General features: G+C 41.0%; 1 protein-coding gene across 2 annotated transcripts in view; it reads right to left on the bottom strand.

Annotated features, from left to right (window-relative positions):
• Positions 1-541: 541 nt before the first annotated feature.
• UST (uronyl 2-sulfotransferase) overlaps positions 542-27613 on the bottom strand; it is a 421134-nt gene continuing 394062 nt past the window's right edge. For both annotated transcript variants that reach the window (XR_004029389.1, XR_004029392.1), the window contains 2 exons: positions 16021-16193; positions 542-1345 (listed from right to left, as the gene is read on the bottom strand). The gene's annotated coding sequence lies outside the window, so the exon portion shown is untranslated. The remainder of the gene's footprint in view (positions 1346-16020; positions 16194-27613) is intronic.

Here is a 27613-nt window from a genome sequence, read left to right as displayed (position 1 = left end):
AAATAAGCCAATAATAAAAAAGAAAAGAAAAATTACCCATCGCTCACCATACAGAAATAATCACTGCTGACATTTTGATATATTGCCTTCTTATCTTCTTTAAATGCATTATAGGTAAATAATTTAAAATACAATTAGGAGGATGCATATGATTTTGTCTTTTTCCCTTAGCATATTATAAACATTTTCCTATGTTAGTAAATAGTCTTCCAACAGATAATTTTTGAAGGCTGCACAATAGCCAACCATATGCATAGAACATAAATTTGTCATTGGAATTCCTATTAATAGATATACAACTTCTTTTCATTTATATTAATACATATCTATAATGAATATCTCTTTATAATGTTTTGTGTACTTGTATTAGTCTGTTTTCACACTGCTGATAAAGACATACCTGAGACTGGGTAATTTATAAAAGAAAGAGGTTTAATGGACTCACATTTCCACAAGGCTGGGGAGGCCTCACGATCACGGCCGAAGATGAAGGAAGGGCAAAGGGATGTCTTACATGGGAGAAGACAAGACAGCATGTGCAGGGAAACTCCCCTTTATAGACCCATCAGATCTTGTGAGACTTATTTACTATCACGAGAGCAGCACAAGAAAGGTCCACCCTCATGACTCAATTACCTCCCACGGGGTCCCACCCATGACACATGGGAATTATGAGAGCTACAATTAGAGATTTGGGTGGGGACATAGCCAAACCATTATCAGTACTGTTATGATTGTTTCCTTAGTATGCATTCTGAGAAGTGGAATTCCTAAGTCAAAGGATTCTGTGCAGGTTTTAGCTAGTAAGTTTTTTGTTAAAAATAAATGATGCTTCTACTAATATATTGAAAACTGTTGTAATAATTACCCCCCTCCACTTACTTTTCTTTCAAATCCTTGAACCTCAGGATTATCAGTCCCATCTCTACTGGGTGCTGCCATATAAAACCAAACATGATATACATACAGGTTCACTGAGATGGACAATATGTCTCTCACCTCCCTGTCTGCCAGAAGGAATATGGTGGAATTTGCTGCGGGATTCAAATGTATATCCAAGAAATGTGATGAATACTTTTAGGGTGCCTGAAAAGGTCAACCTCCATCCTTAGACAGGTGTCTGCATAAGCTTTGCTGAACAATGGGGCTGGGCATTTTATTTTTATAACATGTAGATCACGGATATATGACTCTACCTAAAGCACTCAGATAGAAATCACGAAAGTTTGACTTAAGAGGCTACAAGACTGTATTCCATGAAGGTGACTTCTTCTAGAAGACTAAGCTGCCGCAGCCTTTTTGGGCCATGAGGACTGGTGATGAAGCAGAGAGAGCCAGAGGCAATCTGCAAAGGAAGCCAGAGGAAGGAGCAAAGGCACAGAGGGAAGCAGAGAGACATTGGGGTGGGATAGGGAAGGGAGAGAAAAATAGAGCAAGCGTTTAGTTACCAAAGATTTGACTTCCTGTGTATATTCTTCAAGTTTCATGAAATACTCCTCTCATCTTGCAGTAAGTTCCCTTTTACTCAAGCTGACTGAAATGTGAGCAAGTTATCCTGACCCAAACAATGGGAGTGATGTTGATCAGTCTTCCCACTGTGGCAATCTCAGGCACATGCTCTTTGTTATATGGCTAGGTGCTGGTCAGTATCTATTTTTTAAAAGAAGAATGTATAACTGCTGAATGTACCTTAATTTGAAAATGTTGTGTTTTTTCCCTGTAGATAGGTCATATTGGTCAGACCACATGCTGACATGTGAATTTGTTCCCACCAAATGAGTCAGTTGAGATTTTAAAAAGCAAAAACAAAAAACCCAAACACCTCCCAATTGTTCTGGAGGATAAAAAAATGAGCTAGTTGGTCTTACTGGCTTGTACTAACAAAAAATAACCCAAAAAACCTGGCTTCAGTATATTTAAAACAATAACATTAGCTCTTTCTGCTATCCCAGTGGGAACAGAGTTGTAATAAACTGCACATTGTCTGGATTGGTGTGATTTTAACCTGGTAGTGGGATAAAAAATATTTGCTACATGGTTTAAAGTTGAAGTGGCAAGAACAAAGTGCTTTCTTATTCATATTTTCTTAAGAAGCTCTCTGTGCATAGAAGAGTGTGAGCCTGGGATGGGACAGGTGAGACACACTTTGAGGGATGTCAGCTCCTGCTCATTGCTACCTAGATAACGTATACACTAGAACTAAGACAAGACTCTGGGGAGGCTGGAGTGGCTTTGGCTTTTGCTTTTATTTTGGAATAGCAAAATATAGATGAGGAGAAGATGATGCAATTTTTATAGGAGAAAAGAGTGAAGGGACAGGGTGAGGAAACAGCAGAAGTTGTTGTTTCTCTTTCCCCATCTTCTTCCAAAACTGAAATACTGAAGTATCTTAGGCACAGTTTTCTGTGAAAATGCACAGAGATGGTGTCTTAGTCTGTTTGGGGCTGCTGTAAAAGGACACCCAGAGGCTGGGTATTTTATAAAGAACAGAAATTTATTTCTTATAGTTCTGAAGGCTGAACATCCAGAATTGAGGGGCCAGCATCTTGTGAGGGCCTTCTTGCTGTGTCATCCCATGGCAGGAGCAGAAGGGCAAGAGAATGGGGACACATGGGAGAAAGCAAGCAAGAGAGGGCCAAATTCGCTTTTCTAATAAACCCGCTCTCACAATAATGAACCTACTCACATGATAGCAGCATTAATCCATTCATGAGGGCAGAGCTCTCATGACCTAATCACCTCTTAAAAGTCCCACTTCGCAGCTTTGTTGCTTTGGGGATTAAGTTTCCAACACTTGCACTTTGGGGGACACATTTAAACCACAGCAGATGGAGATGTGCATGTGGGAGGATCATGAGGAAGCACTCTTGGAAAGAGCATCTGTGAGGAAATAAATGAAGCAGGGTTGGGAAAGGCAGAAGTGAAGCTGCAATACAGCTACAACAGAGGTCTCAGCTGATCCCATGGTTTCTGGAGCTGGGCTGGCTCTTCGGAGTTAGCTCAAATTAAGGCAAGGGGAGTGGTCCTTATAATCTGCATCATCTACCAGTCATTGGATGTGGGCTGCTCCCTGTGTCTTCAGCGGGGGTCATAACCTTGGGCAAAGCAGCTTCCTTCTACTGAGAACTTTTCCTGTGGAGGTTCAATTGTGAGCTGTTGGCAGACAACCCTCCTGACAGCTAGAAGCAAATGCCTCATCCAAGGGGATCTGAGCAGTGTACCACAGTAGCCACTGGAGTCCACACCTCCCACCATTTGGGGCCACTTGCTTCATATAGTAAGTTTATCCTAACTGGGATAAACTCCTCCAGGGCTCCTGGATAACTCTGCCAAAGATATGTTATTAGGATAAACTATAGCCCCTGCTACTGCACCTGGTCCTGAGGCTTCAACTTATACACATTGTCTTTCCTACGACCCGTTCTTGATTCCCTTCACCCTTGGCTAGCACCTGTCTTGGTCGAGGTGTCTTATCTGGTGTGAGCAGACTTCATTCCTGAGAGGTCTGAGCCCCTGGCCACAATGCCCTGCTTAGGCTGTGGCTGCTGCATTTGCCCATTTGTCACTAAAATTAGGCCTGGAAGTATAAAGAGATGCTTCATTGTATCACTCGGGTGCCCAATATATTCCTTCCTGCCCTATTGTATCACTTCAGTCACACCTGTGATGGTCTGGGCCACTTTACCCAGATAATTTACAGCATCCAGGATGATGACATTTTCCTTGTCTGCTGGTCTCTTGGCATGAGGCTCTTGAAGTAACTGGGTGGCAGCTACAGTTTAAGGTTTACTGAGACTCTTACTTTGTTCCCTGGTGGAAGTGTTGCCCTCTGGGGATCAGGATCTCTAGACCACAGAGCTAACTGTTGCAGGGATGGGCAATTTCAAGTCCCCATGCTGGAGTTGTGATAAACAGGGCTGCTCCTACTTCCACCCCTTGGTTCCTCCTGGACCTGGGTTATAGAATACATCAGGGGACACAGCTCAGTAATGTTTATTGATTTAGGATGTATACAGCATTCTGGAGAAGAGTGCTCCATATTTGCAGAGTGTCACTTCTAAGCTAGTGCCTCAGCTGTACCTTCATAAAGCTGTTTAATTTTTATCAGGCACCAGTGTTCTAGGTGGGACTGTATGTGATAGACTGCAGTGGATCCCGTGGTTATGCGCCCACTGCTATACTTCCTTTGTTGCATAGTAAGACCCTTCTCCAAGACGATGTTAAGCAAGATCCCATATCAATTGGTCCAACACTCAGTAAGGCCTGTGATCATGGTGATGGCTGAGGCTTGGCAGGCAGGAGAGCAAACTTGAAATACATATTTGCTCTCAGTCAATATGAATGACTGCTCATTCCTGGGTAGAAATGGTCCAGTGAAGTCAAGTTGTCACCAAGTGGCTGATCTCCTTGAGGGATGGTGCCAAACTAGGATCTCAGTGTTGGCTTTGTTCCCGTAAAGTTGGTTGCAGCAATAGCAGGACTATTGGGCCCAAATATAGCCTGCATGCCTGCCCCCATGGCCTCTGTCCATGAGCCCATTGTGCCAACATTTGGCATAGCTGGTGACAGAAGCTGGCTGTTGTCAATGGGTCAAGTCATTCCATCTCCTTGGTTGTTTAGTGAGTCTTCTATGATGAATGTTCTGTGATGGACATTAACATGGGAAACAAAGTCCCTCCCACGTGGTTTCTGCTCCCCTATGTCCATCTGCAGCCTCTTCTCCAGACCCCCTGTCTCTGACCTTCCAAACTTTCTTTTGACAGATCCAACCAACCAGTCACATGGTTTATCACTGTCCATGAAACCACCTATCATCTTGACTCGAGCTACTCTCTTACCACATCGTGGATGACTAAGTGTGCTGCCTAAAGCTCTGCTCACTGGGAGATCCCTCCCCACTGCTGCTTTCAGTGCCATTTGTGAGAGGGGCTGTGACACAGAAGCCACCCGTTTTTAGCTTGTACTCACACACCAAGACAACCATCCATTGGTGAGCCCTGCTCAGCCTTTTTAAAAATTCCTTTAGCTTCTCATAAGCGATCTCCCTCCCCCACACAGCTGAATTGGTGAGCTCAGGGAGAGTGCATGTGTGGTACTATTAGATGTCATGTGGGGTTGGGCCACCTCTTCATGCAGCTTCATTGAGTGCTCTGATCCTGATGCACCACTTCCGTCTTATGATGCATTGCTGTTGGGCGTGCCACTGAGCTTCTTAGTGAGGCTTGCTCCCTTCTAACCATCTCTGTCCTTGCTGCTCAGGTGAACAGGCTTTTTGGCTGCATGTGGAAGATCCATTCTGGCATGCTCACCTCTACAAGCCTCTTCTCCCCTTCACTGTTTGCTGCAGCAGCTCTAGCATTTCTCCTACATTTATTGCAAATGCATTTTCCAAGAGGTTGAGAGCCTCCTAGCAGCATATCAGCATCATCTTCTGGGATCCTTGCAGGAGTGTTGAATTCAGAATTACAAGATGATGCTCCCATATCAATGAGCCCTGCCCCGCTTATCTGAGTTGATCTTCTCTTCCTTGATGCATCAACTTGGGATCCAGCCCCATGCATGTCCCTCAAACCCCAGCTCTAGCTAGCACTGGTCGGCTAGGTCCTGTGGCTTTTTTTAAGCATAGAGACCCTGTCCTGGCTTAACAAGCTCAGCACTTCCCATGCTGGCTCATGTGACTTGATCCTGTGTATTGATGTGATGTCCAGGAAGACAGATAGGGTAGATCCTGAAAGGCTCACGTGCTGTCTTTAAGTTAGAGGATCCTGTAATGTCTTCAAGCAAGAGGTCAATGTCAGTCTTAGTAGAAGGCAGTAGACTACTTCTGCAATCCCGGAGCACCAAGAGCCTCTGGATTTTTAAAGTTCTTGAGCACATCAAGCCAAATCTTCACGTTGCAAGTCTTAGGGTCCCCTACACATTCTCAATTTTTTGTAAATAGAATCGTATGATTTTTGGCAATTCTGTATCCTCCATTTTCCACTCAAAAATATTTCCAGGATATCTTTCTGTGTCAACATACATACATTTATGTTAGGTTAAACTATATGAAAAGACAGATATTCAAATGTTTTGAACCTGCAAAAATGGCACTAGAGTTTAACCTAATGGAACTTGTTCTTCCTGCAGAATTCCCATTTTGGTAAATAGCTGTTCCATCTTTCTGGTTGCTTAGGCCAGAAACCCTGGAGTCATTTTTTTCCTCCTTATTTTTTTCTCAGACCTCTAAACCAATGTGTCAGCAAATTCCATCTACTCTACCTTCAAAATGTATCCAGATCTTACTCAAACTGTGTCACCTTCATGGCTACCACTCTGAATCATCATTTCTCACCTGGGTTATTCTAATAGCCTCCTAACTGGTGACCTTTCTATGCCTTTGTCTTCCTTCTAGCCATACTTTAAAAAAAAGTTTTAAATATTTTTTAGAGAGGGGGTCTCTCCATGATGACCAGGCTGGTCTCAAACTCCTAGCCTCAAGTGATTCTCCATCCTTGGCCTCCTAAAGTGCTGGTATTGCAGGCATGAGGCACTGTGCCCAGCCCCTTCTACCCAATCTTAACAAAGGAGCCAGAGGGATCCTGTAAAACATAAATAAGATCATGGCTCTTGTCTGCTCAGAATTGTCCAAAGATCTCCCATGTCACTTAGAATAAAAGCTAAACTCTGTGACAAGCCCTGTGTAACTTGGCATCTCTGATCTTGTTGATCCTCTAGTTTACTTCTCTGCTGCTCACTTTCTTCTCTTATTCAACCAGTCTCCTTTCTGTTCCTTGGGCACATCCGGCTTGCTCCTGCCTCAGCACCCTTGCATCTGCTGTTCCATAAGTCTAGAAGGCAGCTTACCCTAATGTCCATGTGGCTCTCCCTTTTCTCCTTCACATTTTTACTCAAATGTCACCTTCCCTCATCTCCCTATTTTAAATGGCATCCTTCTTTGGCCTCCCTAGTCCTCTTGCCTGCTTTATTTGTATCCATAGTGCTTCTTGACATCTAACATATAATATATTTTCCTTACTTATTTTGTTTACTGTCTCTCTCCACTAGAGTGTAAGGTCAAGGAGAGCAGAACATTTTGCCGCCTTTGTTTACCTCTGAAGAAACTAGAATAGTGCCTGACATACAGTAACCATTCAAAAAAAAATGTTGGGAGGCCGAGGCGGGCGGATCACGAGGTCAGGAGATCGAGACCACGGTGAAACCCCGTCTCTACTAAAAATACAAAAAATTAGCCGGGCGTGGTGGTGGGCGCCTGTAGTCCCAGCTACTTGGAGAGGCTGAGGCAGGAGAATGGCGTGAACCCGGGAGGTGGAGCTTGCAGTGAGCCAAGATCGCACCACCGCACTCCAGCCTGGGTGACAGAGCGAGACTCCGTCTCAAAAAAAAAAAAAAAAAAAAAAAAAAAGTTGAATGAAAGAATGGATGAATGGATCATTCTTAATGACTTCATCATCTGTATAGATCTTAATTTACCCAGTTCACTCACTGGTGGACATTTGTTTCGATTTGTTTCCATCATGAAAAAAGCATCCTCAAATATCCTTGTGAAAACATTTTTCGGGACAATCTTCTAATTCTAATGGAACTGATGTTTCCCAAAAGAGAAAATGGAGTTTAATAACCGTAACAACACTAATAAACAGAATTTCATTGTTTTGACTTTATCTTAGGGCTACAAAGCTTGCAAAATACACATGAGAAAATAGATGTCAACTGAAGAACCACAAATAAATTTCCTTCTCAAAACGTCGAGGTGAGGTTTGTGTGAAGGCATGCCGAAGTACATGAAGGAAGTTAAGAGAAAAGTTCTTATCTTTCTCCTGTGTACAATCCATCCTCCCTCTTTGTTATTTACTGTCTTGGCAACAGCCGAGAAACTTTAATTTCACTTTGACTCCTCTTTAATCCCCATCACCACAATCCATCATAAGGTGTCATCTTTGTGTGTGAATGCTGGTGCTTATCATCTCTTACATTTTTTTCTTTTCTATATTTCCCTTCCCAGTCCCTGCCTGCCATATTTAGCTCTCATCTTAGCTGTATCCCTGCAAAGCTAAAAGCTAAAAGAAAAGCTGAAAGAATCATTTCCCCAAACTATTTCCCCAAATTCCGTACCCAGAGGGATTCTAATCTGGAAACCTTCTTGGAGAATGAACCCATGTCATCCGGGGTCTGGAGCACATTGGGGCAGTCATTGGAAAATGCTTAAATTAAATTAGGACTGGGTGCAGTGACTGATGCTTGTAATCCTAGCTACTCAGAGGGCTTGAGCCCAGGAGGTTGAGGCTGCAGTAAGCTATGATCACACCACTGCACTCCAGTCTGGGCAAGAGAATGAGATCCTGTCTCTGAAAAATAAAAATGTTGCCGCAACTGCGTAAGTGATTTTGTTTATGAAAACATGTGAGACATTTGTGGGGGACCCCAGGAAATATTTGGATGGAATTTAGAGGTGCCCAAGGTCTTGCACTAGCAGGTAGGGGTAATAAGTTATTACATTTTGGATTATTGCTGTTATTGTAACAGCACCTGTATATCCCCAGTGAGGTCTGCATTGGATAGAGACAAATGCAGTGACATTTTACAAATCTTAAGCTAGCAACCAGCACTGAAGTGTTTTTTATTTGTCAATCCCTGCATGTCAGAAACAATCGGAAACTCCTTAACCCATAGTTTCAAGATGTTTGTAAATTCTTTTTTCTTTATTTTAGATACTTTATAGTCTAAGAATAATTTTTATCTCTGGCTCATCCTCTACCCAAGTGTCTAATGCCTTTGTGAATTTATAATTCAAAATTAATTCCCCCCCCAAGTTAGCCTTGTATAAACAAATGATTATGGAAATGATAAAACAAATGTCAAAGTAAAATATTAAAGGGTACAGAATTTCATGAATGAAAAGACATAAAAGTGTTGCAATCTGGGTGGGGCAGGGAATTGGAGAGGAGTGTGGGTATGCAGAAAAACGTTATGAAAGCATTTCAGTAAGTGATTGGGTAAGAAGACAGAGTCTAAGTTAAATCAGGGCTCGAATTGTCGGCTTGTGGCTTGGGAAGCATCATCTGGTCAGCAGTGGCCAGTCCAATGTCAAAATCTCTAATGGACACGTCCCAGCTCCTGTGGCCAGCCAGAGGTGCTAATGCTGGCCTTCACTGGGCAAGTGTGTAAATCCAGAACAAAAATTCTAATGTCATATTGCTATTGTTATGTAAGGTATGTATTTGTAGGGATTGTATGAATGTAGTAAGTTTTGTCATTACTATACCACTTTAAGTATGCTTTATCTTATTTTAAGATATGTGAGATTAAAGTAATTGACTTTATTAATGGAACAGAACGGAGGCCTCAGAAATAACACCACACGTCTACCACCATCTGATCTTTGACAAACCTGACACACACAAGCAATGGGGAAAAGATTCCCTATTTAATAAATGGTGTTGGAAAAACTGGCTAGCCATATGCGGAAAACTGAAACTGGACCCCTTCCACCTTACAGAAAAATCAACTCAAGATGGATCAAATACTTAAACATAAGACCTAGGACCATAAAAATCCTAGAAGAAAACCTGGGCAGTACCATTCAGGACAGAGGTGTGGGCAAAGACTTCATGTCTAAAACACCAAAAGCAACGGCAACAAAAGCCAAAAATGACAAATGGGATCTAATTAAACTAAAGAGCTTCTGCACAGCAAAAGAAACTATCATCAGAGTGAACAGGCAACCTACAGAATGGGAGAAATTTTTTGCAATCCGTCCATCTGACAAAGGGCTAATATCCAGAATCTACAAAGAACTTAAACAAATTTACAAGAAAAAAGCAAAGAACCCCATCAAAAAAATGGGCAAAGGATACGAACAGACACTTCTCAAGAGAAGACATTTATGCAGCCAACAGATATATGAAAAAACACTCATCATCACTGGTCATTAGAGAAATGCAAATCAAAACCACAATGAGATACCATCTCACGCCGGTTAGAATGGTGATCATTAAAAAGTCAGGTGCTGGAGAGATTGTGGAAAAATAGGAATGCTTTTACACTATTGGTGGGAGTGTAAATTAGCTCAACCATTGTGGAAGACAGTGTGGCCTTTCCTCAAGGATCTAGAACTAGAAGTACCATTTGACCCAGCAGTCCCATTACTGGGCATATACCCAAAGGATTATAAATCATTCTACAATAAAAACACATGCACACATATGTTTATTGTGGCACTATTCACAATAGCAAAGACTTGAAACCAACCAAAATGTCCATCAATGGTAGACTGGATTAAGAAAATGTGGCACATACACACTATGGAATGCTATGCATCCATAAAAAAGGATGAGTTCATGTCCTTTGCAGGGACATGGATGAAGCTGGAAACCATCATTCTCAGCTAACTATCACAAGATCAGAAAACCAAAAACCGCATGTTCTCATTCATAAGTGGGAGTTGAACAATGAGAACACGTGGGCACAGGGAGGGGAACACCAAACACTGGGGCCTGTCGGGGGTGGGAGGCTAGGGAAGGGATAACATTAGGAGAAATACCTAATGTAGGTGATGGGTTGATGGGTACAGCAAACCACCATGGCACGTGTATACCTGTGTAACAAAATTACATATTCTGCACATGTAACCCAGAACTTAAAGTATTAATGATAAAAAAAGAGAAAACACATACACACACACACACATACAAGTTATTGGCTTTATTATATTTTAAAGTTTATTAGAGTTATAGATTGAATGCTAGGAAAGAATGTTCTTATTAAATTTATTAAATCTGCATTATAGGCATTTGAGCAATTCAGATGTGTTAAATACCTAATTGTAGTTCAAAGTGTCCAAGAAAATTTTGTTATTTAAGACAGGAAATTTTACTTTTTTAACTTATGAACTAATTTAAACATTTATCAAGGAATGTGAAAATAGCTCTTCTTATTTTTGGACAATTGCTATATTTCTAAATAAAAAAGAAAGAAGATTTGCAAACTGAATTTAAATGTTCAGAAAAATGGAGATTCTTAATTTATAGCTTTAATAACTTGAATACTAATGTTAAATCCTGCTACAGTCAATGATTGGGCAAGCATACAGAATCTTTCTTTCTGGACATACAAACTCTGATTTTTAAGAACTCCAATGATAATTCCCATTGTGATCTCAGAGACACAGAGTAACTTAGTCCACATAGACCGAGTTCCATATTGGGGAAACATGCCATGGGAGAGGGGTTGTGCACGTGCAGTTCCCATGTGGGTCATGCTGTTCCTAGACGCTGAATGGAATGTCTAACTCACTCCTCATTTTTCAAAGTTTCATCTTTTCATAGCTGCTTGAATTCTTCAAGATCTTTCTTCTCCCCCACAACATTATTTAGACTCATTTGTATCACCATATGTAGCCATTTAATATTCATTCCATTCTATGAATGTACCACTGTTATTTATTCATTTTACTGTTGATGGAAATTTCAGGTTGTTTTCAGCTTTTTATTTATTATAAGCAATTTCTGTTATAAATAATCTTATACTCATCACCTGTTTGCACATGCAAGACTTTTGCTAGTATCTGTAAATATCTAGGATTGGGATTGAAGGGTGAATTAAAATAGGTGATGCCAAAGATTGTACTGATTTTTGCTGTACATCAGCATAGGAGACATCCTGTTGCTTCATGTCTTTATGAATACTTGATAGTGCCAAGATTTTTAATATTTGCCAGTCCTGTAGGACTAAAAGTTTTTACCAATGGGGTTTTAATTTGTATTTCTCTGATTACAAATGAGCTGAGCATCTTTTAATGTTTTTAATATTTGGTTTCCTTCCTTTGTGAAATATTCATTTTGGCCCATTTTTTCATTGGGTTATTTATTATTTTTAATAGACCTTGACACATAGGAAGAGATATGTATTGTATGTGTTATTAATTCATAGGAGTTCTTTATATATTCATGATCCTGATCCTTTGTCAGTTTGATATGTGGCAAATATCTTCTTCCAGTTGATGGTATGTATTTTTTCTCTTTTAATGGCTATTTTTGAGGAACATAAATTATTTTAATGTAAGTTATTTTGTCAATATTTTCCTTTATAATTTCTATCCTTTGAATTGTGTTCAAGAGTGGCCTAAGTACCCTGAGGTGATAAAGATATTCCCCTATATTTTCTTCTAAAGGTTTTTCGTAAAAACACCCTTTTATTTTGAAACACCTTCAACCTAATAGATATGTTGAAAAGATAAAAATAGTACAAAGGACCTCAGTATACCCTATTCCCAGATGCACATATTATTTACATTTTACTCCCATTTTCTTTTGCATTCTCTCTCTCAACTTTTGAAAATCTCTTTCTTGAAACCTTTAATGGTAAAAGTAAGTAAATCATGGCCCTTTACCCAAAATGCTTCCAATATATTTTTTTTAGGAATAGGGATATGTTTCTAAAAGTTTAAAAAATTTGCTTCCCCCATTTAAATTCTTGGTCCATCAATAATTCATTTTTGAGTAAGTTATGAGGCAGAGAGACAATATACATTTTTATGGAGCTATCTAAGAGTCCCACACTCTCTGCGAATAATCCAACATTTCCTCTGTAATGTTACTTGCAACAAATATCAAGATTTCACATGTGCATGGATCTCAGCCTGGGCTCTTCAGTTTGTGCCTTTGGTCTGTTTGTCTGTCCTATTAAGACAGACTACATTATCTTAATTACTGCAGCATTGTAGTAAGTCTTGATATCTGGCTGGGGAAATTTCTCTATGTACTTTGTCTTCTTCAAGAGTGTTTTAATGACCATAAGATCTTTAATCTTTCACGTAAATTTTAGAATTAGTTTGTCAATTGCCAGGAAAAGTCACTTGGGGATTTTGATGAGAAATTCATGAAATCCATTGTTAAATTAAATAAGCATGAGGCCAGTAAACTGAGGTTGTCTTTGTACCTTGATTTCCTATGCAACAAACTGCAGTCTCACTTAGCGTGTACTTAAACTCAACATTTTTTTCTAACAAATGGCTGGGTTTCAGCCAATCACAGGTAGCCAACTGATTACATCATGAGAAAATAAGCCAAATGCCAGCTGTAGTGATTCAGATGGTTTCTCTACTTGGCTTCCATATTCAGTCTATTTCCATAGCTCATTGCTCATGCTCCTGGGTAGAGCTCTCTGAACCTCTTCTGGTTCTGAGTGCTGCCTGATTCATGAAATGTTCTTTGCTCAGATAAATTCTGCTAAACTTAATTTGTCTGAAGTTTTTCTGTTAATAGTATAAATCAATTTGCTAGAAACTGACATCTTTGCAAAATTGAGCCTTCTGATCTATGAAGTTAGTATGGTCCTCCATTTAGTTATTTTAAAAATCCCTGTAATAAGTGTTTGTAGAATATTTTTGCAGAAAAATATTGCACATCTTTTTCATATTTATGCATCAGTATTGTATATATTTCTTGATATTATAAAAGGTATTTTTAAAAAATGTAAAATTCTAAATGTTTATTATCAGTATATAGAATACAAATTGGTATTATAGCTAGTAAGCTGGCTAGAAGCTCTAATGTTAATAATATATCTGTAAATTTTTTAGGTGGTCTATGCATACAATTATATGATTTGCATATAGTAACAATTTTGTTTCTTTTTTCCCGATCCTTATATCTTTCATTTGTTTCTTATTTATCTGGGATAACTAGGACTCTTAAAATAATATTGAATAGAAGTGAGAGTAAATGTTCTTGAATTGCTCCTGATTTCAAAGGGAATAATTTGTAGTATTTCAACATTGGGTGTTTACTGTCATTTTTTGTGAAGGTCTTTGATCAAACTAGAAAGTTTTCTTCTATTCCTAGTCTGTTGGATATTGAATTTCATTGAATGCTTTTCCTGAATCTCTAAGATGATTAATTGGCCCTCTTTAATCTGTTAGATCAGTTATATTAATAGATTTTTCTGAGTTTGAACTAACCTTGCATTCCTAGAATAAACCTAACTTGATTGTGAAATAATACATATTATATAGGATTATATTATATAGAATTCAGTTTGTCAATATTTTGTTGAGAGTTTTGCTTCTATTTTTATGCATTAGTTTTTTTTCCTGATTTTACAAATTTTGCAAAATAAGTTGAGGTCATGTTTTCTCTTTTTCTGCTTGCTGGAAGAATTTGGTGAGATTGAAAGTATCTGTTCCTAAATTTAGTGAGAACTCACCTGTGGAACCATTTAGGCTTAGAGTTTCTTGTGGGAAGATTTTTAATTACTGACTTAATTTTGTTAACAGTTATCAAGCCAGTCAGATTTTCTATTATTGCCTGAGTCATTTTTGGTAATTTATATTTTTCTGAGAAGTTGGCTGCTTCATGTAATTTTTCCAATTATTTTTATAAACTTACTCATAATATTGTTCTTTTATTTTTATAATTACTACTACATCTGTGGTTTGGTCCTCTTTTTATCTCAGTCTTAATATTGTTTATTTATAACTTCTCTGTCTTTTCTTGATCAGTTTTGCTGGAAGTTTATCCATTTATTAGTGTTTTTAAAGATATAACTCTTAGCATCTTGATCCTCTTTATAGCTTTTATGTTTCCTATTTTATTAACTTCTTCTCTTGCCTTTATTATTTCTTTTTTCCTACTATCTTTGGGTCTATATTGTTTTTCAAAGTTAACTTCTTAAGTTGAATGTTGAGTGCAGTCATCTTTAATTTTTATTTCTTAAATGTAATCAACATAATGATTATAGAAATTCATAAAATAAGCTGCCTTATCTGTACTGCTGTTTTATTCCCTCTACTAGTTTGGAAGTTATGCAGTTTATTTCTAGTCTTTTAGTGTATCCCTAGAATTTTATCATGTATATTTAATCAATGTGTCTAATGTTAATGAATATTTTATTCTCTTCAATAATCTAAATATATCCATATGCTTTTCCTTCAATTACTTCTCAGTCAATTTACATGCTATTACTGTCAGCAGGTAAGAGCTATATTTAACTCAGTCTGGTTTTTATTTTCTCATCTCCACAAATTAGACATTGTTATCTCTAAGTTACTCCATGATAAATAAAAAAGTCATCACCATTTTGGGTTCCAAGGTAATTATTGCAAGTCCTAATTATTGCAAGACTAATACTGGCCTTCATTGTCCTAAGGAGTGCAGACTTTTAGTCTAGGCCTGATTTGGAGGGTACCAAAACTATTTTACAAATCAAATCTGTGAAACTATTGCTGTTTCTGAGAACTGTTTACCTCAGACAAATTTCCCCTTGATTGAGATGATCAAACAACGGCTACTCTCTCACCCTTTCCTGTTTTCATACCCTGACACATACTGTGTTTTCTTTCTAATGAAACAAGTCTGGGGAATTTTCTAGTACCCCTAAAAACCTGCTTTTAAAAATAAAGTTCATGAAATATTTCCTCTCTTACTGGGATTCCACTGATTTCCACTGGTTCCCTTTCCTTTCCTTGCGCCTGAAGCCTTGGGTCTTTATTGGCAAATAAAGTATTTGGGTAAGGCATGAGATATTTAATATGTGAAAACAAAAAGCCTCAGTAAATAGTGGAGATGTGGGCTTTACTTGTCAGAGTGCATTCCATGTGTTTCCTGAGTAAACGTTTCAGAAAAACCCTTAAAGACAACAGACTCTAATCAGGCCAGCACAGCACACACACACAAAAAGGACAAGTGAAAGCGTAAGATAAGAGAGAATTATGACTATTCTCTCTACAAAGGAAAGCTCTATTTCTGAAACTGTAGAGTCAAAACAGTTGAATTCTTCGTCCTTACAGTCCTGCTGGAAGTGAAGAACTACCAGATTTCTGACCTGAACAAGAGCAAGGACCTGCCTCCAAGCTGTCGGACTCATAAACTCATGCCCTGATGCAAATGACCCTCTCAATGGATCCCTGGTACACACGCTGGGTTCCTTGATTTTGGTCTCACTCAAAGGTTATTGTGTGTCAAATTTATAAAAAGGGAAAAGCCCGTCTGTGACCAGATGAAGAGACAATGCAAATCTTACCTGGCTATGACGGTGCTGGATCACAGCAGGCCTGCAGGCCCTCAGGAGGCAATGTGGCTTCCCTGCAGACATCCTGCGGGTGCTGGGGTGAGAAGACAACAGGCCTTTGGAAGATGTGGCGCAAAGTCAAGCCACAAAGTGACAATGATGACCTCTGACTGAGAAGTAGAAGACTGAAGGGAGAATGTTAAAATGTGGTCAATATTTTGATTGCAAACTCTACACTCAAAATGATCTTCTACATTTTTTTTTAAATCCATAAAATGGGTTTATCTGAGATAAACAGACATCTCTTTGTTCAGTATGGGGAAATTTCTTCCATAAATATGCAGTAATAGAGGATGTTTTCCCTTTGAAGTTTACTGCTTATAGTATTTCTAGATCTCAACTTGTGAACATTACCAATATTGCAACATTTTGCTTCATCACAGAGTGTTTTAAGTTTTACCTCTCATTTCTTGAATGGTTGTGGCGACTGTCAAATTGAAGTCTGGGGCATGTCTTTTCTAAACTTGCTTAGAATCCTTCTAGAGCGGCCGGGTGCGATGGCTCACACCTGTAATCCCAGCACTTTGGGAGGCCGAGGCGGGTGGATCATGAGGTCAGGAGATCAAGACCATCCTGGCTAACACAGTGAAACCCCATCTCTACTAAAAATACAAAAAATTAGCCAGGCGAGGTGGCGGGTGCCTGTAGTCCCAGCTACTCGGGAGGCTGAGGCAGAATGGCGTGAACCCCATGGGGTGGAGCCTGCAGTGAGCCCAGATCGTGCCACTGCACTCCAGCCTGGGCGACAGCAAGACTCTGTCTCAAAAAAAAAAAGAGAATCCTTCTAGAGCTTATCTTTTTCTTAAGATTGAGGGCTGTCACAGATGAATTTAAATTTCTTTCTATGTTTCCAATAGAAAATTCATGTTTAATTTCTAAATGAATATAAGGTATTCTTTTTGAGAGTAGTTTTATTTTTTTAATCATAATCACTTAAAAATATCTAAGTGTTTTGTGAGGATAGAAACTTTATAATTTTATATTTGTATTTATTTATTTAGACATTGTCTCACTCTGTCACCCAGTCTGGAGTATAATGGCACAATCTTGGCTCACTGCAACCTCCACCTCCCAGGTTCAAACAATTCTCCTGCCTCAGCGTCCCAAGTAGCTGGGATTACAGGCATGTACCACCATGCCCAGCTAATTTTTGTAATTTTAGTAGAGATGAGGTTTCGCCTTGTTGGCTAGGCTGGTCTTGGACTCCTGACCTCAGGTGATATGTCCACCTCGGCCTCCCAAAGTGCTGGGATTACAGGCATGAGCCTGTAATCATATATTTAGACATATGTTCATGTGTGTGCTTTATTTTAAATTATATTAATATTTGTCCAGTGTCCCCAGTGTGCCAGGTACTACTGTGTCTTACATATAGCAATTTATTTGATCCTCATGAAAGCCCTATAAATATGTACTGTCATTATTTCCATTTCATATGTGAAGAAGCCCGGGCACAGAGGGATTAAGTGACTTCCCCCCAGTCACACAGCTCATGATGCCGGACCTATAGCGCTGCTGACTCTCGTGACGCTCTGCTGTAGTATAATAACTCTCTGGCCAGATGCGCTCAGAATTTAACCTGTTTCCCAGGTTCATCCACATGTGGAAGCTGCATTAACTTCTAGAACCACCAGGACGTTATGCTAAGCCAGACACCAAAGGACAAATGCTGTCTGATTCCACTGGCGTGGCGTCCCTAGAACAGGCAAATTCATGGAGACAGAAAGTAGAATGATGGCTGCCGGGGCCTGGGGAAGGAGGCATGGGAGTTGTTGTTTAATGGGTACAGGGTTTCATTTTGTTGGGGAAAGGAGTTCTGGAGATAGATGGGGGGCTGGTTGTGCAACATGTAAATGTACTTACTGCTACTGAATGGTGCACTTAAAATGGTTAAAAATGCTATTTTTTTTTACTATAATTTAAAACACCCCACTAAAATTATCTTCAATAGGCCAATGATTCAGGGAACACAGAGCATCTCCTGTTACTGGGAGTTTCTGGGTAATGGAAAAGTTGTGTTCAGCTACTTTGAACCCTTAAGAAGCAAGGGAGACTTCAAACTGGGGATTGACCTGAGAGATAGCTATAAGTTGGAAAATTGTGCGTGGCTTTGATTCTGTCATAAGCATTTCATCTTTTGGTTTCTGCTGTGGATTGATGGAAAAGAGAGGCTAGAGCTGCGTCTGGTGGGAGGGCTGGAGACGGCGGCTGCAGCGCCCCTCTCCTACTGCACTGGGCATAGGGGAATTGGCTTGCCTGCTGGCAGGCCTCCCCGGGCTTGGCTCTGTGAGCCTCTATCGCAGGTCTGGGCTCCAGCTCTTGGACATTTTTGCCCCTGAGTGAGCGTCTTTGGCTGCTGTGGTCTCTGTGTGTCCCAGCCTGCTGCTTCCCTGCAGTGCTCCGGGACTGGGCCTCCACCACAATAATAATCACCACCGTTTTCTCAGGCACCAGGGCACACACAGTCAGATGTAATCTTCACAGCAGCCCCTTCAGGTCAGTGCCAGTACCCCCAATTAACAGAGGAAGACGCTTCCTCCAATCCCCACTGATGAAATTAGGGCCCCCAAATACACTTTCTCATAGTACCCTGTATGTTTGATCCCAGCCCTTTCCTCCATGCAGTCGCCAGATGGGCATAATTTGTTGTGATGTCTAGCTCCCTTATTAGTAAGCTCTGCCTCTGTTTTTGTTCCTAAAAGTAACTCCAGCAAGAGGCAACACAGTGCTGGGCTGCATTAGGCTTTTGGCCAACATTTATAGAATGAAGAAATGAGTTGCATAACATGTCCAAGGTCCTGTTGCAAATCAATGACAGGTTAAAAAACAGGATTAAAATAAAACCCTATCACATATCTCTTCCTTGTTCTCTGTTTTAAAAATTATATATGTACACACACGTACATATGTATATGTATATGTATGTACGTGTGCGTGTGCATATCTGTGTATGTGTGTATATATACATGCTTTTTAAAAAATGAGGCAGGAAGGGCCGGGCGCGGTGGCTCAAGCCTGTAATCCCAGCACTTTGGGAGGCCGAGACAGGTGGATCACCTGAGGTCAGGAGTTCAAGGCCAGCCCGGCCAATGTGGTGAAACCCCGTCTCTACTAAAAATAAAAAAAATTAGCTGGGTGTGGTGGCAGGCGCCTGTAATCCCAGCTACTCGGGAGACTGAGGCAGGAGAATCACTTGAACCTGGGAAGCAGAGGTTGCAGTGAGCCGAGATCATGCCATTGCACTCCAGCCTGGGCAACAGGAGCGAAACTCCATCTCAAAAAAATAAATAAAATAAAATAAAAATAGGGCAGGAAGAAGAGAAGAGGAAGACCTGCATTTCCCTAAGGGAAGAAGCAAGCGGGGGTGAATGACAGCCTTCAGTGACAGGCAGGGGATGTCAGAGAGAATCAATGCCAGAGGCTTGGCTTCTGGTTGGGCAGCAGAGGCCCTCAGGGTGACAGCCCTCCCTCCCAAGGCTGGGATACATCAAGAATCAGGTGGAACTACTGATTGAGATCAGAGTCCATCAAGTCCCCACTGCCTGAAGCTCAGCTCTCCTCCACACTGACTAGCCCATCTCTGTCAGCACCTTCCCCCACTGTCCCCTGCTATGGCCTGAATGTTTGTGTCCCCCCAAATTTATATGTTGATACAGAATCCCCAATGCAGTAGTCTTTAGAGGTGGAGCCTTTGAGAGGTGATTAGGTCATGAAGGCTCTGCCCTCATGAATAGAGTTAGCGCTCTTATAAAAGAGGCTTGGTAGAGTTTGTTTGCCCCTTCCCCTTCTGCCATGTGAGGAACATACAAGGCGTCATCTATGAGTGAGCCCTCACCAGACACAAAATCTGCTGGCGCCTTGATCTTGGACTTCCCAGCCTCCAGAACTGTGAGCAATACATTTCTGCTGTTTATGAATTACCCAGTCCAAGGTATTTTACTATAGCAGCCTGAAATGGACTAACACACTCCCTATTCACACATTAACACACACACCCAGACATGTAACATGTACCTGCACACACACAAACACATCCTCAAATCTACACATATGCACACTCACAGACACATACACTTATACACACCCACACAGATCCACATATGAACATACACACACACATACACACACAGACTCACACCTGCACATACACTCACACATACACCCACACTTGCCCATGTGGGAGTCTGAAAACATTTTCATGCTTTCTGAGGCTCCCTATTTCCCATGGAATTAAGTTCAAACTCCTTGGCATAGCATTTGGGGCCTGTCACATGGAATCTGAACATGTTTTTCCGACCCTTTCTTCTCCCACTAGCACTATCCATGACATCCATCAGGAGGCAATTGGGTTCCCAGCCTGGATTACACTGGTTGGCAAGAAGGCTGTGAGTTGGAAGCCTGACATCGGGAGCCCTCTTTCCTTGTCTATGCCATCAAAGCCTTCCATCATTGTGACATCCCTGAGGGCTGTCTGAGGGAGCAAACCACCTGGTAGGACTTTTCACATGTTTGCTCAAGATTTTTTAATCTGCCCTAATCCTCCCTATACCTGTTGAACCCTTCAAAAAAACACAGACAAAAGCACTACTTAGCAAATCTTTCCTCAATCCCTTCACTTAGGGGAAAACCCTTTCAAGCCCTTCCTCCATACAGTGAACTTCCATACAGGTCTCTGTATGCCTCCCTGTGCCACATACCAGCCCCACACTGAAGATGCTTGGCTTACTTCTTTCGTGAAGTATGCAGTCCTCGAACTGAGGATGGTTAAGTGCTGTATTTGTGTCATTTCAAAGAGTTTAACAGGACACCTTGTACAAATCAGGTGCTCTAAAAAATCATTTATTTCTCTTTGATATAAAAAGACTACTACATTTTTTGGTCAGTAAATTCTTCCATAGTTATTTGGCTCAACTGATAACATTGTGTGTTGAAATGTATCTAAGACAACCGTTTGAGTGTAAATCTTATCTGATCGGGAAAAATCACTAGGCCAATAACTTCTTCCTGAGGTTGGTTTACATGAATAGCTCTTCCCTGGGCTGGTCTTAGGGGAAATGGAATCCTGGGGAGACCAGATGTGCAAGGGTATCAGGGAAGGGCCAGTTTTATGGGATCAAGTTCTTGGTGGGAAGCAGGAAGAGGCAGCTAGGTCATAAGATAAAAGTGAGAAAATTTTAGAAAAAGGAACGCAGGGAAGGAAGGAGACAGGAAGAAAGACATAACTTAACAGAACTTAAAAGTCCCATTTCTCCTAATTAAAAATTTTTGCCTTGGCTGGGCATGTCAGGCCATAGGGTCAAAACTGAATTAAGAGGTTTATGCGAAAGTATTCCCATCACACTTTCTAAGTATTTGTGGAAGTGAAAATTTTCTCACTAGAACAGTTCAGTGATTTTTGCTTCGTTGTCCATTATTTTTAAAATGATCTCCCACATGAATAGCATATCAGCTTTTATATAAGCTACCATGGGTTATGAGCTCTTAAGAGGAAAATGTCTATCCCAGTAAAAAAAATATTATTATTGCTACTTTATTACTTTTGAATTCAGCTGAAGCTTCGCGTTGGGGCCATTGGGACATCTTACATGCATTGCTTTGATCTCTATGTTATTTATTTCCATATCAGCATGAGTTTTTTCCTGGGAAATCTCTAGTTTCTGGCTGAGGGATTCTTTGGCAGTGCAGATGCTGTGTCGAAAAGAGTAGGTCCCTGGGATTTGCCACACAGTTCAGCATGTAGGTTTACCTTTGAAGGCTTAAAAACTATCCGAAGTGGGATTGTGAAGAAAAGAGTTATTTTTTTCCTCTTACCTCTGAGTCCAATTACCTAATAAAGATTCATCATTCCTTTTGTCCGAGGAGCCCTGTGACCTAATTTTGCTCCTTGCCTCGTTTCAGATATCGCAACCCATTTTTGTGCATTCTGCTTCCCTAATGAAATCCACATGTCTTAAATCAATAAAGCCATTGTTTAACTTCCTTCTCTTAAGCAGTGCCTTTTGCAGGGTCTATTTTGTTTGCATACTTGTTTGTAGGAAACACGTCTCCTTATCTAGAATCTTCCCCTTCTCCCCCCAACTTTGAGATCTTTTTCTTATCCTTCCTTTTAATGATTATCAGTTTGATGGTGTGCAGCTATTAAATGTTCTTTAATGGACTAGTCAAGAGAAAATTTTGTTTATGCAGGTTTTCTTTCTTGTTAATTGTTTGTTTTAGATAGGTCAAAAAATTAACAGTGGAAAATTCAATGTGTTTGTTCAGTATCTTTGTATACACTTAGAATGTAAAACCCCCCTGTGCAAACTTCAGAAACTCAGTTTTTATTGCCTGTTTCCAGACCCCCCAGTCTGTCCCTTTTTCCATTCAAGAGTCACCACTAAGAACTACTGAGTATTAGATCTTTTTGTACTTTTGAGGCTCCCAGATCATGACAAGACCCTCTTAGTGGCTTTCTGTTCCTAATAAACCTAAAACTCATGAAAGTTGCCTGATGTGAAAGTCAGACTACTTTCACAGGGAACATTTTACTTGTCTCAAAATCCAGGGATTCAGCATAGAAGCCAACTTGAGTGGAAGAAGAAAACACCCATTTGTACCATCTCTGGGGCTTTGAGCCTCTCTGTAAATTCTAAGTTGTTCTCCACCCCATCACTGACTTTCAACAGAGTTGGTCAAGGGCTGGCCCCACAGCACTTCTTGTGAATCTGCTGGGAATCTTTCCTTTCCGGTTTCTCATGGAAGAAAGTGTGAGCTGGGTTATCAAGTAGGTGCTTCAATATGGAGGATGAGGATGAGGATAGCGGAACACTGAGTTCCACTTATCATCCTACAAATTCTCTTGGATTCAACCTTGCCCAGTGGGCGAACTAGAAGAAGGGATAAACAAATGGTGGGTCAGACCTTCTACTGTTCACACATTCTTCGTGACCCCCCTTTTTTTTCTTCCTTCATTATCTTTCTTGGCCTTTTTGTGGGCTCCTGCCTGCATCTCTTTTTCTCATTTTAAGCCTCTTGCCAGAGTTAGGGCAACTGTCCTCTTCCCACATCATCTTCGTTTTCTGAAGTTTTATTTAAATCATATCCTAAAAAATGGCTTTTCTTTTCCTGAAAAGCTCTACTGTTACCATTCTGGACTTGATGTGAGAAGGTGAGCTTGGAATTAAATCCTCGCATGCAGCAGAAATAACTAGCTTGTCACTTTAAAAATAAACAAAAACCCAAAAACCCAAACCTTTCCACTACTGCTTTACGGACATCTTTCCTTTCAAGGCAGTCACTGAAATGTAAAGGAATGAGCACAATGTCCTGCTTTGTTTATCTGAGAAACACCAGTAGCTCCCAGACGCTTCTGTTTTCTTCAAGAAAGACAGAAAGAGAATCTGGCTGTATTTGCTGTGACCAAGGGTCAACCCCTTCTTCTGTCTTCCACATTCTCTCCTGCTGGGCTCTTCCTTCTTCTGAAACATTCCCTCTTCGATGTCTAGGACGACCTCTCTCACTTCGAGTCCTTTCAAGAGTCAAACATTTCCTGTGGGTTGGCCTCCTTTGGCGCTTCACTTCCTTTCTTTCTTTGAACTGGGGAGGCAAGAAGACAGTCAACGTGGAGCCAGAAGCCAAGCTTAGCTTCACAGTGCCTGATGTCCTGTAAAAGGGGACACCATGTGGAAAAGCCGAGAGAGTTCCAGGAGTAGGGTTCGAGACATTCTGCTTTCTGCTGGTGACAAGATCCACAGGTGGTTTGCAGGACTGGAGTAAGCCTGGAGAAGCCTCACGGACCCTCCACATCTAACACTAGTTTGAGGCCAGGCTCCCCATCTCCCTCTCCAGCACATTCTTCTCTGTACACAGGTATTTGTTTCTACCTCTTCCCTTAATTGGCCTAGGCAGCAAAATGGGGTGCTCTGAACATTATCAGGGGCTGCACAGGGATTGCAGTGGTGGTGGCACAGCAGAGCTGGTGTAACCAGCTGGTCACACCCTTATTGTTGTCATCATGATTTACTGACTGGGCGGTGCTGCTATGGTTAATGTATGCCTGAGTTAGAAATGGGTCTAAGACGTCTTAAAACAAGACAGATTGTGTGTAAGGAGAGGAACAGCAAACAGGTTTCATTTTCATTGCTAGTCCCAGTACTGGCACCTAGAGTGAGATGTTAACAAAGATTTTGAAGCTTTCTTCTGGCCCAACAAGAAAATGATTGGTTATGGGAGGGAGGAGTGGCAGCGAGAGTGTTTTCCTTTGGGTTTACTTCTTCTGCTACCAGAGGAGGACATGATTGAAAGGCAAAGGGATTAGCCTTCTCCCTTGATTCCTGGTCTGTGCCTCTCATTCCTTGCTATGTTTCTCAGGGGCTCTTTGGTGCCTCCCAGTCCTGATGTATCCAGTCTCACCCCATAAGTTCATTGGAAAGAAGAGTGAAGAGAGAACCAAGGGAGCAGAGACTCAAGGAAGAGAAGAGCGCCTCATAGGTCACACTCCCAGGGAGTATAAGGAGTGTGTGCCCAACTCCTCCACCCGTAGCTGGGAAAGTTGGAATGATTCTAACCTCTTTGTGTGATAACTCCTCAAATTCTAGCACGGGGATAATAGAGGCTTGTGAGAATTAGATGAGATAATGTATAAAAGTTCTTGGAATTTTTTACTGGCTTTATAAATGTCAACTATTTTCATTAAAGTATATATAAGCTCTTGCTTTTCCTAGTATAAGCTCTTCTCCTATGGTGGCCCAATGGCATCCCTAATGATTTCCTCATGCCCTGGTTCACGTCGGGGTTCCTCCCTTTTGGGACTCTCTGAGCTTCTTTTGTAGATAGAATGTGTGGCTTTTGGGGAAATAGAGGCATTGCAGGATTGGAGCATAAGTCCAGAAGGAATCTTGACAGTCTTCTAATTTCCACATTAGAAACTCATAGGATGGAGCCAGAGCTGGGCTGGAGAGGATTTTCAGCATTCCTCTCCAGCCCAGCAGGTCGATGGGGACTTTGATAAAACCATAATGAAGATGATGAGGGGGGCAGGGTCTTCCTGCTTCCCTTGCATCCTCTCCAACTTCCAGGCTGCCCTTCCTTCTGGTACCCAGGGCCACCTTCAGTGTGTGGTCCAGGATGGATCCAGGCCTTTTCTCATGAGTTCAATAAACCTCATCCCCTGAGAGAAGCATCGTGATTGGGCTTTAGGAGGTCATCTGATTCTGGTGATATTTACTGGTAGAAATGGCTGATACATGGGATCGCTTGGCAGTATTTAATACCTTTTAAAAGAGAAGCCAATTAACCAAGATTATGGTAGAATGTGGTACATTTTTTAGCTTGGAGGGCCTTTCATTCTCCACCAATATTTCAGAAAATCAGGAGTTAGTAAATCAGTACTGTTGGCTGCTAGTCACTGATTCAGACAGGCTTCTCCTCAGCCATATTGGGGTTTTATTAAAAAAAAATATTCAGGAAGGAGATTGTCTACTTCATCACATAACTCTCCTTGACTGTTCAATAATCCTCACTATCAGGATGTTTTCTCTTGTATCTAAGCTAAATCCTGTCCGTGCTGTTTGATCCATTTTATTTCCTCTTGTCCTGCCCTTAGTGGAAACAGAAAACAGCTGGTGACTGTTTCTTGCACACAACAAAGGATTCTGGCTTTTAAGCCTATTCAATTAAAAGGAAACTCACTAAAGCAGCCACCCCCCATTGCAGAGCTCTGGGGCCCCAATCTAACTGCCTGGCTAGGGTCTTGCACTTTAGAAAACCAGAGGCACAACCATATACCAGTTTTATGTCCTTGCTGTGTGTGTGTGACAAATCCTCTGTTTAACTTGGGCGAGCTTCAGAAGGTTCTCGTTGTACCACATTCCAACTAAGAGCCTGCCACAGGAGGCCTGCATTTGAACCCTGTTGACGTTCTCCACAACCTTTCAGACTTCCCTAATGGAGCTGACAAAGTAGCTGCCACGGAGGACATGGATACTGTCACCATTGTGGAAACATGGTGTTTATCCACTTGGAAAAAAGGGGAGGTATGGAGAGTGTCAATACATAAAACTGCAGGGCCAATTCCGTGTGCATTCTCCTTTATAGTATTCAGCATTTCATTTCATAGAGCAAGACTCCTTAGCCAGCTTGGTGAAAAAAAAAAAGAGGGAGACAGGTTTCATTTGTAATGAACTCAGGACTCTGACCTGAATGTGGTTAGAATACAAGTCTATGCCGAAAGGTTCTTGCCAATGCAGCAAAAACACTTCTGAAATAGGAATCAATGTTCAGGTTTTTCCCTGGCTAGTTTATCTTTGCTGTGTCATTCACTGCTTTTCAAGTAGGATCTGGGGACTGGTGTAGAGTTCCAGAAGTAACTCATAATAATAAAAACGAACATTTATCAAACACACATGCCAAGTATTTGATGCATATTAACTCCTAATCCTTTCAACAACGCTCTGAAGTAGGCACTGCTGCTATCCCCATGATATAGATAAAGAAACTGAGGCACAGAACGATTAGGAACTTGCCCAAAGTATCTGTTATAGCAAGAAGTAGAGACATAACTTGAATCCAGGCAGTTTAGTTCCAGAGCCCAGACTCTCAGCCAAGCATGACATGACATCTGTGCCCAAAGCCATGAGTCAAATATGGCCACCTCTCTGAAAGTTCCTGTTGCTCAATGATGAGTAGTTTGACACATCGTTTTTTTTTTACAGTGATAAAGCAGATGCAGCATGGAGTCTTATGCAAACATGCAAAATCAAAGAATTTTTAGTATGCAGTGAATTGCTCCAAGCTGCACCTTGGAGTCCCCTGGGGCATGTATTTCACCTCCTCTGATGTCTGGGGTAGTACTCTGATGACAAATGTAAGAGCTACAGTGGCGTTCCTTACCTGTTCCTCTTCTCAGTTACCCTGCACTGAAGCCAGAGGTCAGAGGTCAGATGTTAGGTGCTGATAAGACAATCTCCTGTCACGTTTTTTTCGACCATTGCTCTACCTCCTTTTTTCTGGTATGGTCAAGGATAGGAAAGGGGTTGTGATGGTTAATACTGAGTGTCAACTTAATTGGATTGAAGGATACAAAGTATTGATCCTGGGCATGTCTGTGAGAGTGTTGCTAAAAGAGATTAACATTTCAGTCAGTGAGCTGGGGAAGGCAGATCCACCCTTAATCTGGTGGGCTCAATCTAATCAGCTGCCAGCGAATGTAAAGCAGGAAGAAAAACGTGAAAAGGAGAGATGGGCCTAGCCTCCCAGCCTACATCTTTGTCCTGTGCTGGATGCTTCCTGCCCTCGAACATAGAACTCCAGGTTCTTCAGTTTTGGGACTCTGACTGGCTCTCCTTGTCAGCTTGCAGACAGCCTATTGTGGGACCTTGTGATCATGTAAGTTAATACTTAGTAAACTCCCCTTTATATCTATCTGTGTATCTATGTATCTATGTATGTATGTATGTATGTATGTATGTATCTATCTATCTATCTATCTATCTATCTATCTATCTATCTATCTATCATCTATCTATCTATCATCTATCTACCTATCCTATAGGTTCTGTCCCTCTAG

The sequence above is a fragment of the Nomascus leucogenys genome, chromosome 3, assembly GCF_006542625.1.
Source record: "Nomascus leucogenys isolate Asia chromosome 3, Asia_NLE_v1, whole genome shotgun sequence".
Lineage (NCBI taxonomy): Eukaryota > Metazoa > Chordata > Mammalia > Primates > Hylobatidae > Nomascus > Nomascus leucogenys.
Note: the sequence above shows the minus strand (reverse complement) of the source record. Positions and strands in the feature narration are given on the sequence as shown.